Source organism: Ranitomeya imitator, chromosome 8 (genome assembly GCF_032444005.1).
Source record: "Ranitomeya imitator isolate aRanImi1 chromosome 8, aRanImi1.pri, whole genome shotgun sequence".
Taxonomy (NCBI): domain Eukaryota; kingdom Metazoa; phylum Chordata; class Amphibia; order Anura; family Dendrobatidae; genus Ranitomeya; species Ranitomeya imitator.
In genome coordinates, this window is record NC_091289.1 from 102,666,122 (window position 1) to 102,681,919 (window position 15,798).

Genomic DNA, 15,798 nt, shown 5'->3' on the forward strand with positions numbered 1-15,798 from the left:
TACATAATCTGCATGATGTGGTCGTTTTAGGGTTACCATGGCTACAGGTCCATAATCCAGTATTGGACTGGAAATCTATGTCTGTGTCCAGCTGGGGTTGCCAGGGGGTACATGGTGATGTTCCATTATTGTCAATTTCGTCTTCTACTCCTTCTGAGGTTCCGGAGTTTTTGTCGGATTATCAGGATGTATTTGATGAGCCCAAAGCCAATGCCCTACCTCCTCATAGGGATTGCGATTGTGCAATTAATTTGATTCCTGGTAGTAAGTTTCCTAAGGGCCGATTGTTCAATTTATCGGTGCCTGAGCACGCCGCTCTGCGGAGTTATATAAAGGAATCCTTGGAGAAAGGCCATATTCGCCCATCGTCATCACCGTTGGGAGCAGGGTTCTTTTTTGTGGCCAAGAAGGATGGTTCTTTGAGACCTTGTATTGATTACCGCCTTCTTAATAATATTACTGTCAAATTTCAGTATCCTTTGCCGTTGCTGTCTGACTTGTTTGCTCGTATTAAAGAGGCTACTTGGTTTACCAAGATAGACCTTCGAGGGGTGTATAATCTTGTGCGTATTAAACGGGGCGATGAATGGAAAACAGCATTTAATACGCCCGAGGGCCATTTTGAGTACCTGGTGATGCCATTCGGGCTTTCCAATGCTCCATCAGTATTTCAGTCCTTTATGCATGACATCTTCCGAGAGTACCTGGATAAATTCCTGATTGTGTATTTGGATGATATTTTGGTCTTTTCGGATGATTGGGAGACTCACGTGAAGCAGGTCAGAATGGTGTTTCCGGTCCTTCGTGCTAATTCCTTGTTTGTGAAGGGGTCAAAGTGTCTCTTTGGAGTTCAGAAGGTTTCATTTTTGGGGTTCATTTTTTCCCCTTCTACTGTCGAGATGGACCCTGTTAAAGTCCAGGCCATTCATGATTGGACTCAGCCGACATCTGTGAAGAGCCTGCAAAAGTTCCTGGGCTTTGCTAATTTTTATCGTCGCTTCATCGCTAATTTTTCTAGTGTTGCTAAACCATTGACTGATTTGACCAAGAAGGATGCTGATGTGGTCAATTGGTCTTCTGCGGCCGTAGACGCTTTTCAGGAATTGAAGCGTCGTTTTTCTTCTGCCCCTGTGTTGTGCCAGCCAGATGTTTCGCTCCCGTTTCAGGTTGAGGTTGATGCCTCTGAGATTGGAGCAGGGGCTGTTTTGTCGCAAAGAAGTTCTGATGGCTCGGGAATGAAGCCATGTGCTTTCTTTTCTAGAAAGTTTTCGCCTGCTGAGCGCAATTATGATGTTGGTAATCGAGAATTGTTGGCCATGAAGTGGGCATTCGAGGAGTGGCGTCATTGGCTGGAAGGAGCCAAGCATCGCGTGGTGGTCTTGACAGATCACAAAAATTTGACTTATCTTGAGTCTGCCAAACGGTTGAATCCGAGACAGGCTCGATGGGCGTTATTTTTCTCCCGTTTTGATTTTGTGGTTTCGTACCTTCCGGGCTCTAAGAATGTGAAGGCTGATGCCCTGTCAAGGAGTTTTGTGCCTGACTCTACGGGTGTTTCTGAGCCGGCAGGTATTCTCAAAGAGGGGATAATTTTGTCTGCCATCTCCCCTGATTTGCGGCGGGTGCTGCAAAAATTTCAGGCTGATAGACCTGACCGTTGCCCAGCAGAGAAACTGTTTGTCCCTGATAAATGGACTAGCAGAGTTATCTCTGAGCTTCATTGTTCGGTGTTGGCTGGGCATCCTGGAATCTTTGGTACCAGAGATTTGGTGGCTAGATCCTTTTGGTGGCCTTCTTTGTCACGGGATGTGCGTTCTTTTGTGCAGTCCTGTGGGACTTGTGCTCGGGCTAAGCCCTGCTGTTCTCGTGCTAGTGGGTTGCTTTTGCCCTTGCCGGTCCCGAAGAGGCCCTGGACGCATATTTCTATGGATTTCATTTCGGATCTCCCCATCTCTCAAAAGATGTCGGTCATTTGGGTGGTTTGTGATCGCTTTTCTAAGATGGTCCATTTGGTACCCTTGTCTAAATTGCCTTCCTCCTCTGATTTGGTGCCATTGTTTTTCCAGCATGTTGTTCGTTTACATGGCATTCCGGAGAACATCGTTTCGGACAGAGGTTCTCAATTTGTTTCGAGGTTCTGGCGATCCTTTTGTGCTAGGATGGGCATTGATCTGTCTTTTTCCTCGGCTTTCCATCCTCAGACAAATGGCCAAACTGAACGAACTAATCAGACGTTGGAAACATATCTGAGATGCTTTGTTTCTGCTGATCAGGATGATTGGGTGTCCTTTTTGCCGTTGGCTGAGTTTGCCCTTAATAATCGGGCCAGCTCGGCTACTTTGGTTTCGCCGTTTTTCTGCAATTCTGGTTTCCATCCTCGTTTCTCTTCAGGGCAGGTTGAGTCTTCAGACTGTCCTGGTGTAGATACTGTGGTGAATAGGTTGCAGCAGATTTGGACTCATGTGGTGGACAATTTGACAATGTCCCAGGAGAAAGCTCAATGTTTCGCTAACCGCCGGCGCTGTGTGGGTCCCCGACTTCGTGTTGGGGATTTAGTTTGGTTGTCGTCTCGTTATGTTCCTATGAAGGTTTCCTCTCCTAAGTTTAAGCCTCGTTTCATTGGTCCGTATAAAATTTCTGAGGTTATCAATCCTGTGTCATTTCGTTTGGCCCTTCCAGATTCTTTTGCCATCCATAATGTGTTCCATAGGTCGTTGTTGCGGAGATATGTGGCGCCTGTGGTTCCATCCGTTTACCCTCCTGCTCCGGTGTTGGTTGAGGGGGAGTTGGAGTATGTGGTGGAGAAGATTTTGGATTCTCGTATTTCGAGACGGAAACTCCAGTACTTGGTCAAGTGGAAGGGTTATGCTCAGGAGGATAATTCCTGGGTTTTTGCCTCTGATGTTCATGCGGCCGATCTGGTTCGTGCCTTTCATTTGGCTCATCCTGGTCGGCCTGGGGGCTCTCGTGAGGGTTCGGTGACCCCTCCTCAAGGGGGGAGTACTGTTGTGAATTCTGTTTTCTGGCTCCCTCCTGTGGTCATGAATGGTACTTCGGCTGGTTCTGTCCGTGGACTTTCTCTGATGCCTGTGGGTGTTTCTGAGTTTCCTTCTACAGGTGACAAGGCTAATTCGTTAGTGGGCTGCTCTATTTAACTCCACTTGGATCCTTGTCCGATGCCAGCTGTCAATGTTGTAGCATTGGTCTAGTTCGCTCCTGGATCTTCCTGGTTACCTGTTTCCTCCAGCAAAAGCTAAGTTTCGCTTTGCTTTTTTTTTGTTTGCTATTTTTTCTGTCCAGCATGCTTATGTGAATTTTGCCTTGCTTGCTGGAAGCTCTGGGACGCAGAGGGACGCCTCCGCTCCGTTAGTCGGTGCGGATGGTATTTTTCCCTGCACTCTCTGTGTGGCTTTTTGTAGGGTTTTTTGCTGACTGCAAAGTGACCTTTCCTATCTTCTGTCTGTTTCGTAAGTCGGGCCTCTCTTTGCTAAATCTATTTCATCTCTGTGTTTGTGATTTCATCTTACTCACAGTCAATATATGTGGGGGGCTGCCTTTTCCTTTGGGGAATTTTCTCTGAGGCACGATAGGCTTATTTTTCCTATCTCTAGGGCTAGCTAGTTCTGAGGCTGTGACGAGGCGCCTAGGTCATGATAGGAGCGCTCCACGGCTATTTCTAGTGTGCGTGATAGGATTAGGAATTGCGGTCAGCAGAGGTTCCACTTCCCAGAGCTTGTCCTGTTCTAATGTGCTATCAGGTCTTCTCTGGTGCTCTAACTACCAGGTCCACTATTTGTCCTAACCACCAGATCATAACACTTGTGGACTGCTCTGACTGACTTTTCCAATCTCGTAATTTGCAGCAGCTGTTTGTCCAGCATATGACATGTTTACACCTCCCTAAATGGCCAAACTCCCCCCACGGGGCCGTGGTCTCGCCACTTGGTGCAAGCACCCGTGAGAGTGCCGTTTGTCTGAAGAGGTGGGTGTGCACGCTTTTGGTCGACGGCACTGCCTCTGGGTCCCTCATAGTACAATAAAGTGTCTCTGGCGGTGGTGGTGCGCACCCAACATCAGACACACCGTTGTAATATGAGGGGCCCTGGGCCTGTACCGCCGGCCACAAGAGAGTTCCTCCCCCCAGCTCAAACAGTGCTCTACCACTTGCAAAATTATCTCTACAGCTCCACCAATGTTTAGTCTATGCGCTGACATCCTTAAGTGCCTGGCACTGACAATACCAATGTGTTGACATGTATGATGCTACTTAAAATAGTCAGGGCCAGTGTCCTATATTTACACCAGTAAATACTTTGCGCCAAATTACTAGGTCTGAAACTCAGCAGAGGAGCCCACCCCAGTACCTAAGTATGCCACCCTTTTGTGTTTTGTTTTTGTTGTATTGCGAGACATTAACATCTATTTATTTTTTGTGAGTACTAACTGTCTGACACTCATTACAATCGGCCTCTGCTGACAACACCAATGCTGCCTGTGTACCCCTGCAAGATAATTCCAAGTGCCTACAGCCTACTTTTGTTATGTTAGGCCTACTAAGCCTGTCTGCGGTCCCTTCTACCACTAGTCCTCCAGTGACCAGACCACTGCTGCCCGTGTACCCCTGGAACCTATTTTAAAGTGCCTACAGCCCACATTTTTTATGTTAGGCCTACTAAGCCTGTCTGTGGTCCCTCCTACCACTTGTCCTCCAGTGACCAGACCACTGCTGCCCGTGTACCCCTGGAACCTATTTTAAAGTGCCTACAGCCCACTTTTGTTATGTTAGGCCTACTAAGCCTGTCTGCGGTCCCTCCTACCACTTGTCCTCCAGTGACCAGACCACTGCTGCCCGTGTACCCCTGGAACCTATTTTAAAGTGCCTACAGCCTACTTTTGTTATGTTAGGCCTACTAAGCCTGTCTGCGGTCCATTATAGAAATTGTCCTCCACTGACCAGACCACTGCTGCCCGTGTACCTCTGGAACCTATTTTAAAGTGCCTACAGCCCACTTTTGTTATGTTAGGCCTACTAAGCCTGTCTGCGGTCCCTCCTACCACTAGTCCTCCACTGACCAGACCACTGCTGCCCGTGTACCTCTGGAACCTATTTTAAAGTGCCTACAGCCCACTTTTGTTATGTTAGGCCTACTAAGCCTGTCTGCAGTCCCTCCTACCACTAGTCCTCCACTGACCAGACCACTGCTGTCCGTGTACCCCTGGAACCTATTTTAAAGTGCCTACAGCTCACTTTTGTTATGTTAGGCCTACTAAGCCTGTCTGCGGTCCCTCCTACCACTAGTCCTCCACTGACCAGACCACTGCTGCCCGTGTACCCCTGGAACCTATTTTAAAGTGCCTACAGCCCACTTTTGTTATGTTAGGCCTACTAAGCCTGTCTGCGGTCCCTCCTACCACTTGTCCTCCAGTGACCAGACCACTGCTGCCCGTGTACCCCTGGAACCTATTTTAAAGTGCCTACAGCCCACATTTGTTATGTTAGGCCTAATAAGCCTGTCTGCGGTCCCTCCTTCCACTAGTCGTCCACTGACCAGACCACTGCTGCCCGTGTACCCCTGGAACCTATTTTAAAGTGCCTACAGCCCACTTTTGTTATGTTAGGCTTACTAAGCCTCTCTGCGGTCCCTCCTTCCACTAGTCCTCCACTGACCAGACCACTGCTGCCCGTGTACCCCTGGAACCTAATTTAAATTGCAGAGAGCATCCTTTTTTTAATTGTAGGCGTACTAAGTCTGTCTGCGGTCCTTAATTGAAATTGTCCTCCACTGAACAGACCACTGCTGCCCGTGTACCCCTGGAACCTATTTTAAATTGCATAGAGCATCCTTTTTTTAATTGTAGGTGTACTAAGTCTGTCTGCGGTCCATAATTGAAATTGTCCTCCACTGAACAGACCAATGCTGCCTGTGTACCCCTGTAACCTTTTTTAAACTGCATTGAGCCAAATTTTGTGTTCAAGGCCTACTACCTGTGTCTGTCTGCGCCGTAGAGACGGTGTCTTCCGCTCCAAGGTGTTCTCCAGGTTGCCTCTCCATTGCTTCGATCTTCATGCTCGTCTTAAGTAGTTGTTGAAACAACACTACATTTGGCCTACGAGTTGGGTCTGGGTCGTAGAGACTGTGTCTTCCGCTCCAAGGTGTTCTCCAGGTTGCCTCTCCATTGCTTCGATCTTCATGCTCGTCTTAAGTAGTTGTTGAAACAACACTACATTTGGCCTACAAGTTGGGTCTGGGTCGTAGAAACGGTGTCTTCCGCTCCAAGGTGTTCTCCAGGTTGCCTCTCCATTGCTTCGATCTTCATGCTCGTCTTAAGTAGTTGTTGAAACAACACTACATTTGGCCTACAAGTTGGGTCTGGGTCGTAGAGACGGTGTCTTCTGCTCCAAGGTGTTCTCCAGGTTGCCTCTCCATTGCTTCGATCTTCATGCTCGTCTTAAGTAGTTGTTGAAACAACACTACATTTGGCCTACAAGTTGGGTCTGGGTCGTAGAGACGGTGTCTTCTGCTCCAAGGTGTTCTCCAGGTTGCCTCTCCATTGCTTAGATCTTCATGCTCGTCTTAAGTAGTTGTTGAAACAACACTACATTTGGCCTACAAGTTGGGTCTGGGTCGTAGAGACAGTGTCTGCCGCTCCAAGGTGTTCTCCAGGTTGCCACATAATCGAAGCTGCATAGAGCCTATTTTGTTATTTTACGCCTACTAAGTCTTTCTGCGGTCCCTCCTTCCAATTGTCCTCCACTGAGCACACCAATGCAGACCGTGTACCCATGTAACCTTTTTTAAACCTGCGTCGAGCCAACTTTGTGGTGTAAGGCCTACTTGTAGTGTCTGGCTGCGCCACTCAATACTGCTGTCCTCTTTACAAAAAATGACCTACAATTCTCTGGTTTTCAGCCTATCGGAATTTTAAAACTGCAGTGGGCCTACTAGTTAGGTTGGGGCCTTCGATCGGTGTCTGCCGCTCCTTGCTGTTCTCCTCCAGTGAACAAAGCTGTGCTGCCTGTTTACTACTGTTGCCAATTTTGAACTGCATTTAGACTACTTACTGATTTGGGGCTACTCTCTGTGTCAGCCTCTCATTCCAGTTGTCCTCCACTGAACAAAGCAATGCCCCCTGGTTAGTCCTGTTACCAATTTTGAACTGCATTTAGCCCACTTTATTCTTTGGGCCCATATCTGTTTCCCCCTCATCCTGCCCATTGCCCAGCCAGTGATAGATGAGTATGCTGGTACATTGACCCATAAGGCAACATTCCCCGTGCACGCTACACTGCAAGATTGTGACCCTGCTGAAAGTCAGGTTCCCCTTCCCGCATACCATACCACCTTACACGGGGACAAAGAGGAAGGTGCAGATGAAGGTGCAGGTTCCTTCATCAGGTGGGGGGGGGAATACTCGTTGGCGACATCACTGGCACAGGGCCCCTCATAGTACGCAAAAGTGTCGCTGCCGGTGGGAGGCACCCCTGCCGTGCAAACACACCGCTGTACTTTGAGGGGCCCTGTGTCTGTGCCAATGCCAACGAGTGGGCCCCCCCTGCTTGCTCAGGATCACAGCACTTGCAAAGTTGAAATACTTACCTCTCCCTGCTCCACTGCCGTGACGTGGTCCAGATTTCCTGGGCCCACTAAATACTTGAACCAGCCCTACCCCCCACAACTTTAGCCAAATGACCCCCAATTTCCAATGCCTTACTATTATTATAAGGTAAATTTAGATTGACAAGCTTCAGTAACAAGAATGTATGTTTTTTGCCATTAAAATGGGCACTGTAGGTGTATTCCTGGCCTCCACTCACTGCCGACTATGCTCCCCCATTGACTTGTATTGGCTTTCGTGTTTCGGTCGATCCCCGACTTTTCACGATAATCGGCCGATTCCACTCGACTCGACTTTTGAGATAGTCGGGTTTCGCGAGACCTGACTCGACTCTAAAAAAGTCAAGGTCGCTCAACCCTATTGAACACCCCCAAAAATACCAAAGTTCAAAATCGGTCTCCCCAGACCGAAGACAACAGCAGGGTTAAACATATTCCTCACAGTTGAAGAAAACAAGTGGTGAGCAGCGACGTGGAGCTTTCTGGAGGCCGTTTTAGTCTTCTTATTTTATCGGTGGTACTCAGAGCTTTCACTTTTTAGTGATCAGCAACTTCTGAAGTCATGGTGAAGAAAATTTGTATAATTGGGGCAGGTTCTAGTGGTTTGACAGCAATAAAATGCTGTCTAGATGAAAATTTGGAGCCCATCTGCTTTGAATCGTCTGACGATATCGGAGGCTTATGGAGGTTCAAGGTAAGTGCAAAAATTAAGTCCATATTTACACAGTGCAGTTCTGTTGCATTTTCCGCATGTTTTTGAGAGTCTTGAAAGAATGTCATGTCAGATAATGCTATTAACCTGCAAATATAGGGTTAATAGCATTATAAGGGTGCCTGGCCATCAGGCTAAAAGTGCAGCACCTGGGAGAAAATAAACTTTATATCTACTGAGTGCTGCTGACATTGGGTGCAGTCAGACTGCTGTATCGCAATCCTCATACTGGCAATCTGCTTTCCTGACCTAAGCGATGATGGCTGCATAGAAATACATGCTATCAAGCTCAGGTCAGAAGAGCTGCTAGTCTGAGAGTTATGCGATTCTTGCACAAGCAATATGGCCGTCGGACTGCACCCTTTCCGTTATACAGACATGTGGGTGCGGCTACAGTCACAGATCACAGCACTATGAGCAAATCCTTTTCAAAATAAACAAAAAAAAAAAAAACACAAAACTGTGAGAACATACCCTGATAGTTAAAAATGCATAAAAGTAACACATGAAACACCATGTCTACATCTGCTTCAATACAGCAACAAAAACCATGTATTTTTTATAAAACCTCATAAAAAAGCAAGTTTTTTAACTTTTTATAGAAGGTGTGTTAGCGTGGATTTTGTTTTCTCTGTAAATAATCTACATGTGTAAACTTGCTGTAATATTACCTTTCTCCACATCTGCTGCAGAAGGTAAGTATAGAAGCCTTGCCCAGTCTTCACCAAAGATCTGCAGCTCATGCCAGCTGACAGCTGTTTTGTCCCCAGTATATTCCTGAGCATGTAGATCACCCCTCTGCATACAGCTTCTTATCTGTAGACCTTCCTCACGCATTTAGTCAGGGAGGAGATGATCTGAACAAGGAAACCGTCCCCCCTCCACTTTTCATCTATGAGCTTTCTCTCCCTGACCTCAACCCTTTGGGATAAACTAGAACAGATTGTGGGCTAGGCCCCATCATCCAACATCGGTGTCTTTCCTCACAAATGCTCCTCTGAATTAATGGGAAAAGAATTCCCATAAATATTCAGCAATACAGTAGAAAGGCTTCCCAGAGGAATGGAAGCTGTTTTAGGGGGGACTGACTTATTAATAATTGCTATGGATTTAAAATGTGTTGTCATAAAGTTATGTGTCAAAGCATACCTTCCAACTTTTGAAGAACAGAAAGATGGAAAAATTATGCGGCATGTGTTGCGCTCGATGGGACAATTTGACCACGCCCCTAGGGATACCCAAACCATGCTCCATTACTATTTCTTTCTACCCTGGCAGGATGGGTGGCAGTGAGAGGCATTCAGAAGATGCTGGAGACTGCAGGACATAGGTCGGTGACCCACCAGCGATGAATACGGATAAGTGCCAGGGGTGGATTAAGGGTAGACAGGGCCCCGGGCTGTTCAGACACTGTGGGCCCCAGCGGTCATGTGAAGGGAGTCATGTCACGGGGGTCATGTTATACCTGAACCAGATTATTCCAGAAAAATGGCCAGGCCCTATTCTACTGTAACCTAAATATTTGTTAAAATATGCAATACAATTTAGGTATATTTTGACCAATATCACATACAAGGAACAAATACCACCGCACCATGACCAGACCACAAATTACAACCACAGTGATTGAATAATATCACATACAAGGAAGAAATACCACCGCACCATGTCAAGACCACATATTACCACCTCTTGGTGACCAAATAGAACATACAAGGGACAAATACCACAACACCATTTCCAGACCACATATTACCACCACATAGTGACTGAGTACTACAATACTGATCAGTAGTGTTGAGCGATACCGTCCGATACTTGAAAGTATCGGTATCGTATAGTATCGGCCGATACCCGAAAAATATCGGATATTGCCGATACCGATATCCGATACCAATACAAGTCAATGGGACATCAAGTATCGGAAGGTATTCTCATGGTTCCCAGGGTCTGAAGGAGAGGAAACTCTCCTTCAGGCCCTGGGATCCATAGGGATGTGTAAAATAAAGAATTAAAATAAAAAATATTGATATATTTACCTCTCCGGCGGCCCCTGAACTCAGCGCGGGTAACCGGCAGGCTTCTTTGTTCAAAATCAGCGCTTTTAGGACCTGAGAATCACGTCCCGGCTTCTGATTGGTCGCGGGCCGCCCATGTGACCGCCACGCGACCAATCACAAGCCGTGACGTCATTCGCAGGTCCTTAACGCGCTCATTTTTTAAAAATGAGCGCGGTAATGACTTTCAAAGACGTAGCGGCTTGTGATTGGTCGCGGCCACGCGACCAATCACAAGCCGCGACGTCACCGCAAGCTATTAACGCGCTCATTTTTAAAAATGAGCGCGTTAATTACTTTCAAAGACGTAGCGGCTTGTGATTGGTCGCGTGGCCGCGACCAATCACAAGCCGCTACGTCTTTGAAAGCCATTAACGTGCTCATTTTTAAAAATGAGCGCGTTAATAGCTTGCGGTGACGTCGCGGCTTGTGATTGGTCGCGTGGCCGCGACCAATCACAAGCCGCTACGTCTTTGAAAGCCATTAACGTGCTCATTTTTAAAAAATGACCGCGTTAAGACCTGCGAATGACGTCGCGGCTTGTGATTGGTCGCGTGGCGGTCACATGGGCGGCCCGCGACCAATCAGAAGCCGGGACGTGATTCTGAGGTCCTAAAAGCGCTGATTTTGAACAACGAAGCCTGCCGGTTACCCGCGCTGAGTCCAGGGGCCGCCTGAGAGGTAAATATATCAATATTTTTTATTTTAATTCTTTATTTTACACATCTCTATGTATCCGATACCGATACCCGATACCACAAAAGTATCGGATCTCGGTATCGGAATTCCGATACCGCAAGTATCGGCCGATACCCGATACTTGCGGTATCGGAATGCTCAACACTACTGATCAGTAATAAAAAAAAAACCCACAATACTATCACCATAAGTGCCAGTATTCACAGGAGATCTGTACTTAGTATGCAGTGTCTGTGTAGAGGTAATACAGAGATCACTGGTGACATTGTACACAGGACCTCTGTATATAGTATACAGTGTATAGTGTCAGTGTATAGGTAACACTGACTTACCAGTGACGTCTCTAGGTGAAGTCCTTCATCTTTCGTCCAGCACAGACTGCCATCATTTCTTCCAGCCAGGACTCGTTTCTGCAGGAAATAACACATGAAGAAAAAAAGGCTATATAGTGTCACTTTACACAGTAACAGGACCGCCCCCCCATTTAAAACAGTATACTCAAAAAATAAAATAAATACATCACTGCAGTAATAATATCCCTTAATTAGCCCCTATGGTAATAATATTCCCCATCCTGGCCCCGTTTATCTCATTCCTGGCTCCAGCCATATGTTCTCGCATCCTGCCCTCATGAGTATCCATTCTACCCCATATGATCTCCCCATCCTGCCCCATCTGTCTCCATCGTATCCACCTTGCCCCTTGTCTTTCATTCTGCCCCGTGTCTCCAATCATGCCCCGTATCTACATTCTGTCCATGCCTCCAGTCCTGCCCCAGTGTGTCCAACAATCTGCCCCAGTGTGTCCAGCAATCTGCCCCAGTATGTCCACCATATTGCCCCAGTGTCCAGCAATCTGCCCCAGTGTGTCCAGCATTGCCCCCAGACAGTGTGTCCAGCAATCTGCCCCAGTGTCTGACTCCAGAATATTGCCCCCAGTGTGTCCAGCAATCTGCCCCAGTGTGTCCAGCATTGCCCCAGACAATGTGTCCAGCAATCTGCCCCAGTGTCCAGCATTGCCCCAGTGTCTCCAGCATTGCCCCAGTGTCTCCAGCATTGCCCCCAGACAGTGTGTCCAGCAATCTGCCCCAGTGTCTCGAGCATTGCCCTAGTGTGTCCAGCATTGCCCCCAGACAGTGTATTCAACAATCTGCCCCAGTATGTCCAATTGTCCAGCATTGCCCAGTGTGTCCAGCAATCTGCCCAGTGTGTCCAGCATTGCCCCAGTGTCTCCAGCATTGCCCCCAGTGTCCAGCAATCTGCCCCAGTGTGTCCAGCATATTACCACCAGTGTGTCCAGCAATCTGCCCCAGTACGTCCAGCATTGCCCCCAGTGTGTCCAGCATATTACCACCAGTGTGTCCAGCAATCTGCCCCAGTATGTCCAGCATTGCCCCCAGTGTGTCCTGTCCAGCAATATGCCTCAGTATGTCCAATTGTCCAGCATTGCCCACACTGTGTCCAGCAATCTGCCCCAGTGTCTCCAGCATTGCCCCAGTGTCTCCAGCAATCATCTGCCCCAATGTGTCCTCCAGCATTGCCCCCAGTGTGTCCAGCAATCTGCCCCACTGTCTCCAGCATTGCCCCAGTGTCTCCAGCATTGCCCCAGTGTCTCCAGCAATCATCTACCCCAGTGTGTCCTCCAGCATTGCCCCCAGTGTGTCCAGCAATCTGCCCCAGTGTCTCCAGCATTGCCCCAGTGACTCCAGCATTGCCCCAGTGTGTCCAGCAATCTGCCCCAGTGTCTCCAGCATTGCCCCAGTGTCTCCAGCATTGCCCCAGTCAGTGTGTAGTTACAATATAGAAAAATCAGCCGCACTCTTATGGTATATCTTTGCAAAAATGTGATGTATTTATTCACATGTGTTGAGACAAAATTTTCATATATATACACACACACACAGCAGGGAGTATAAACGAAGTAGTAATGTTTTGACACTGCCTCGGGTCTTTCTCAAACTGCGTTTTCTAGATAGTGTGAAAAATAAGAAGAGTGGTCCCTTTAAGGGCTCCTATTGTTGTGGTGTCAGGTCGTCCTACTTCTGTGGGCGTGTGTGTAGTTACACCCCTGCACACACACACACCCAGGAAAACACACATAGGAAACCACACATACTCAGAAAAAAAAAAAACACATACTCTGACCTGCCATATTTAATTTGTCAAATGCCCCCTCCCCCCTGCTACTTAGCACAGCAAACCTTGAGATGAGCAGCTGGAGAGATTAGCTGGAATGTGCTGGGCAGTGGGCACACAGAGCTGCCCACCTCTCATCTTCTCCTGCCCTCCTGTGCTGTGCAGCTGCTCCGCACACTGTAGCTCCTCCCCTGTTATGATCCGGTGACCTTGGAGCCGCATGAAACTTTCTCTGGAGTAGGTGGAAACTGTACTGACCGCAAATCCTAAACTAACACCGCAACTAGAAGTAGCCGTGGGGTGTGCCTAACAAACCCTAGACACCTCGACACAGCCGGAGGACTAAATACCCCTATAGATGGAAATAGGAATGCTACCTTGCCTCAGAGCAGAACCCCAAAGGATAGGCAGCCCCCTACGAATATTGACTGTGAGTAGGAGAGGAAAGACACACGCAGGCAGAAAACAGGATTAAGCAAAAGAGGCCACTCTAGCTAAATAGGAAAGGATAGAACAAAATACTAAGCGGTCAGTATTAAAACTCTTCCAAAAATATCCACAGCAGATAATACAAAAAATTCCACCATCTAACTAAAGACGTGGAACGTATATCTGCAACCCAGAGAATCCAACAAGACTGAGAAAATACTGACACAGTCTAAGCTGGACAAGAAAAAACAAATGAATAGCACTGAATTATCAAGCACACAGCATGTGTGCCACAGAAACAAAACCAGACACTTATCTTTGCTGAATTGGCAGTAAGGCAGGAGGAACCAGACTGAGATCCAACACCTCCAAAGAACCATGGACAACTGGCAAGGACTAATGAATCCTGCACAACTAAATACCCCAGTCAGAACTGCAATCAGCAGATACACCTGACCAGGACTGCAACCCAGGGACAACTGCATTACCACCTACAACCACCGGAGGGAACCCAAAAGCAGAATTTACAACAGTACCCCCCCCTTGAGAAGGGGTCACCGAACCCTCACCAGAGCCCCCAGGCCGATCAGGACGAGCCAGATGAAAGGCACGGACCAAATCAGCAGCATGGACATCAGAGGCAAAAACTCAAGAATTATCCTCCTGTCCATAACCCTTCCATTTGACAAGGTACTGAAGCCTCCGACTCGAAAAACGAGAATCCAAAATCTTCTCAACCACATACTCCAACTCCCCATCAACCAACAGAGGGGCCGGAGAATCAACAGAGGGAACAACGGGCACCACATATTTCCGCAATAAAGATCTATGGAAGACATTATGGATAGCAAAAGAGGCCGGAAGCGCCAATCGAAAAGACACCGGATTAATAATCCCAGAAATCCTATAAGGACCAATAAACCAAGGCTTAAACTTAGGGGAAAAAACCTTCATAGGAACATGACAGGAAGACAACCAGACCAGATCCCCAACCCGAAGCCGGGAACCAACACACCGACGACGGTTAGCAAAACATTGAGCCTCCTCCTGAGACAACACCAAATTGTCCACCACATGAGCCCAAAGCTGCTGCAACCTGTCAACCACAGAATCCACACCAGGACAGTCAGAAGGCTCAACCTGCCCAGAAGAAAAACGAGGATGAAAACCAAAATTACAAAAGAAAGGCGAAACCAAGGTAGCAGAACTAGCCTGATTATTAGGGGCAAACTCGGCCAATGGCAAGAAGGCCACCCAATCATCCTGATCAGCAGACACAAAGCATCTCAAATCAGTCTCCAAAGTCTGATTAGTTCGCTTGGTCTGGCCATTTGTCTGAGGATGAAATGCAGAAGAAAAAGACAAATCAATGCCCAGCCTAGCACAAAAGGCCCGCCAAAACCTAGAAACAAACTGGGAACCTCTGTTGGACACAATATTCTCCGGAATACCATGCAAACGAACCACATGCTGAAAAAACAACGGAACCAAATCTGAAGAGGAAGGCAATTTAGGCAAAGGCACCAAATGAACCATCTTAGAGAACCGGTCACAAACAACCCAGATAACCGACATCTGGGAAATCGGAAGATCAGAAATAAAATCCATAGAAATATGCGTCCAAGGCCTCTCAGGGACCGGCAATGGCAAAAGCAACCCACTAGCACGGGAACAACAAGGCTTGGCCCGCGCACAAGTCCCACAGGACTGCACAAAAGAACGCACATCACGTGACAAAGAAGGCCACCAAAAGGACCTACCAATCATATCTCTGGTACCAAAAATACCAGGATGACCAGCCAACACGGAACAGTGAACCTCAGAAATCACTCTACTAGTCCATCTGTGAGGAACAAACAGTTTCCCCACTGGACAGCGGTCAGGTCTGTCAGCCTGAAATTCCTGAAGAACATGTCGTAAATCAGGGGAAATGGCAGAAAGGACCACCCCTTCTTTCAGAATGCCGACCGGTTCAAGGACCTCAGGAGAATCAGGGAAAAAACTCCTAGAGAGGGCATCAGCCTTAATATTCTTAGAACCCGGAAGATACCAAACCACAAAATCAAAAAGGGAAAAAAACAAGGACCATCGAGCCTGTCTAGGATTCAGCCGTTTGGCAGACTCGAGTTAAATCAGATTTTTATGATCGG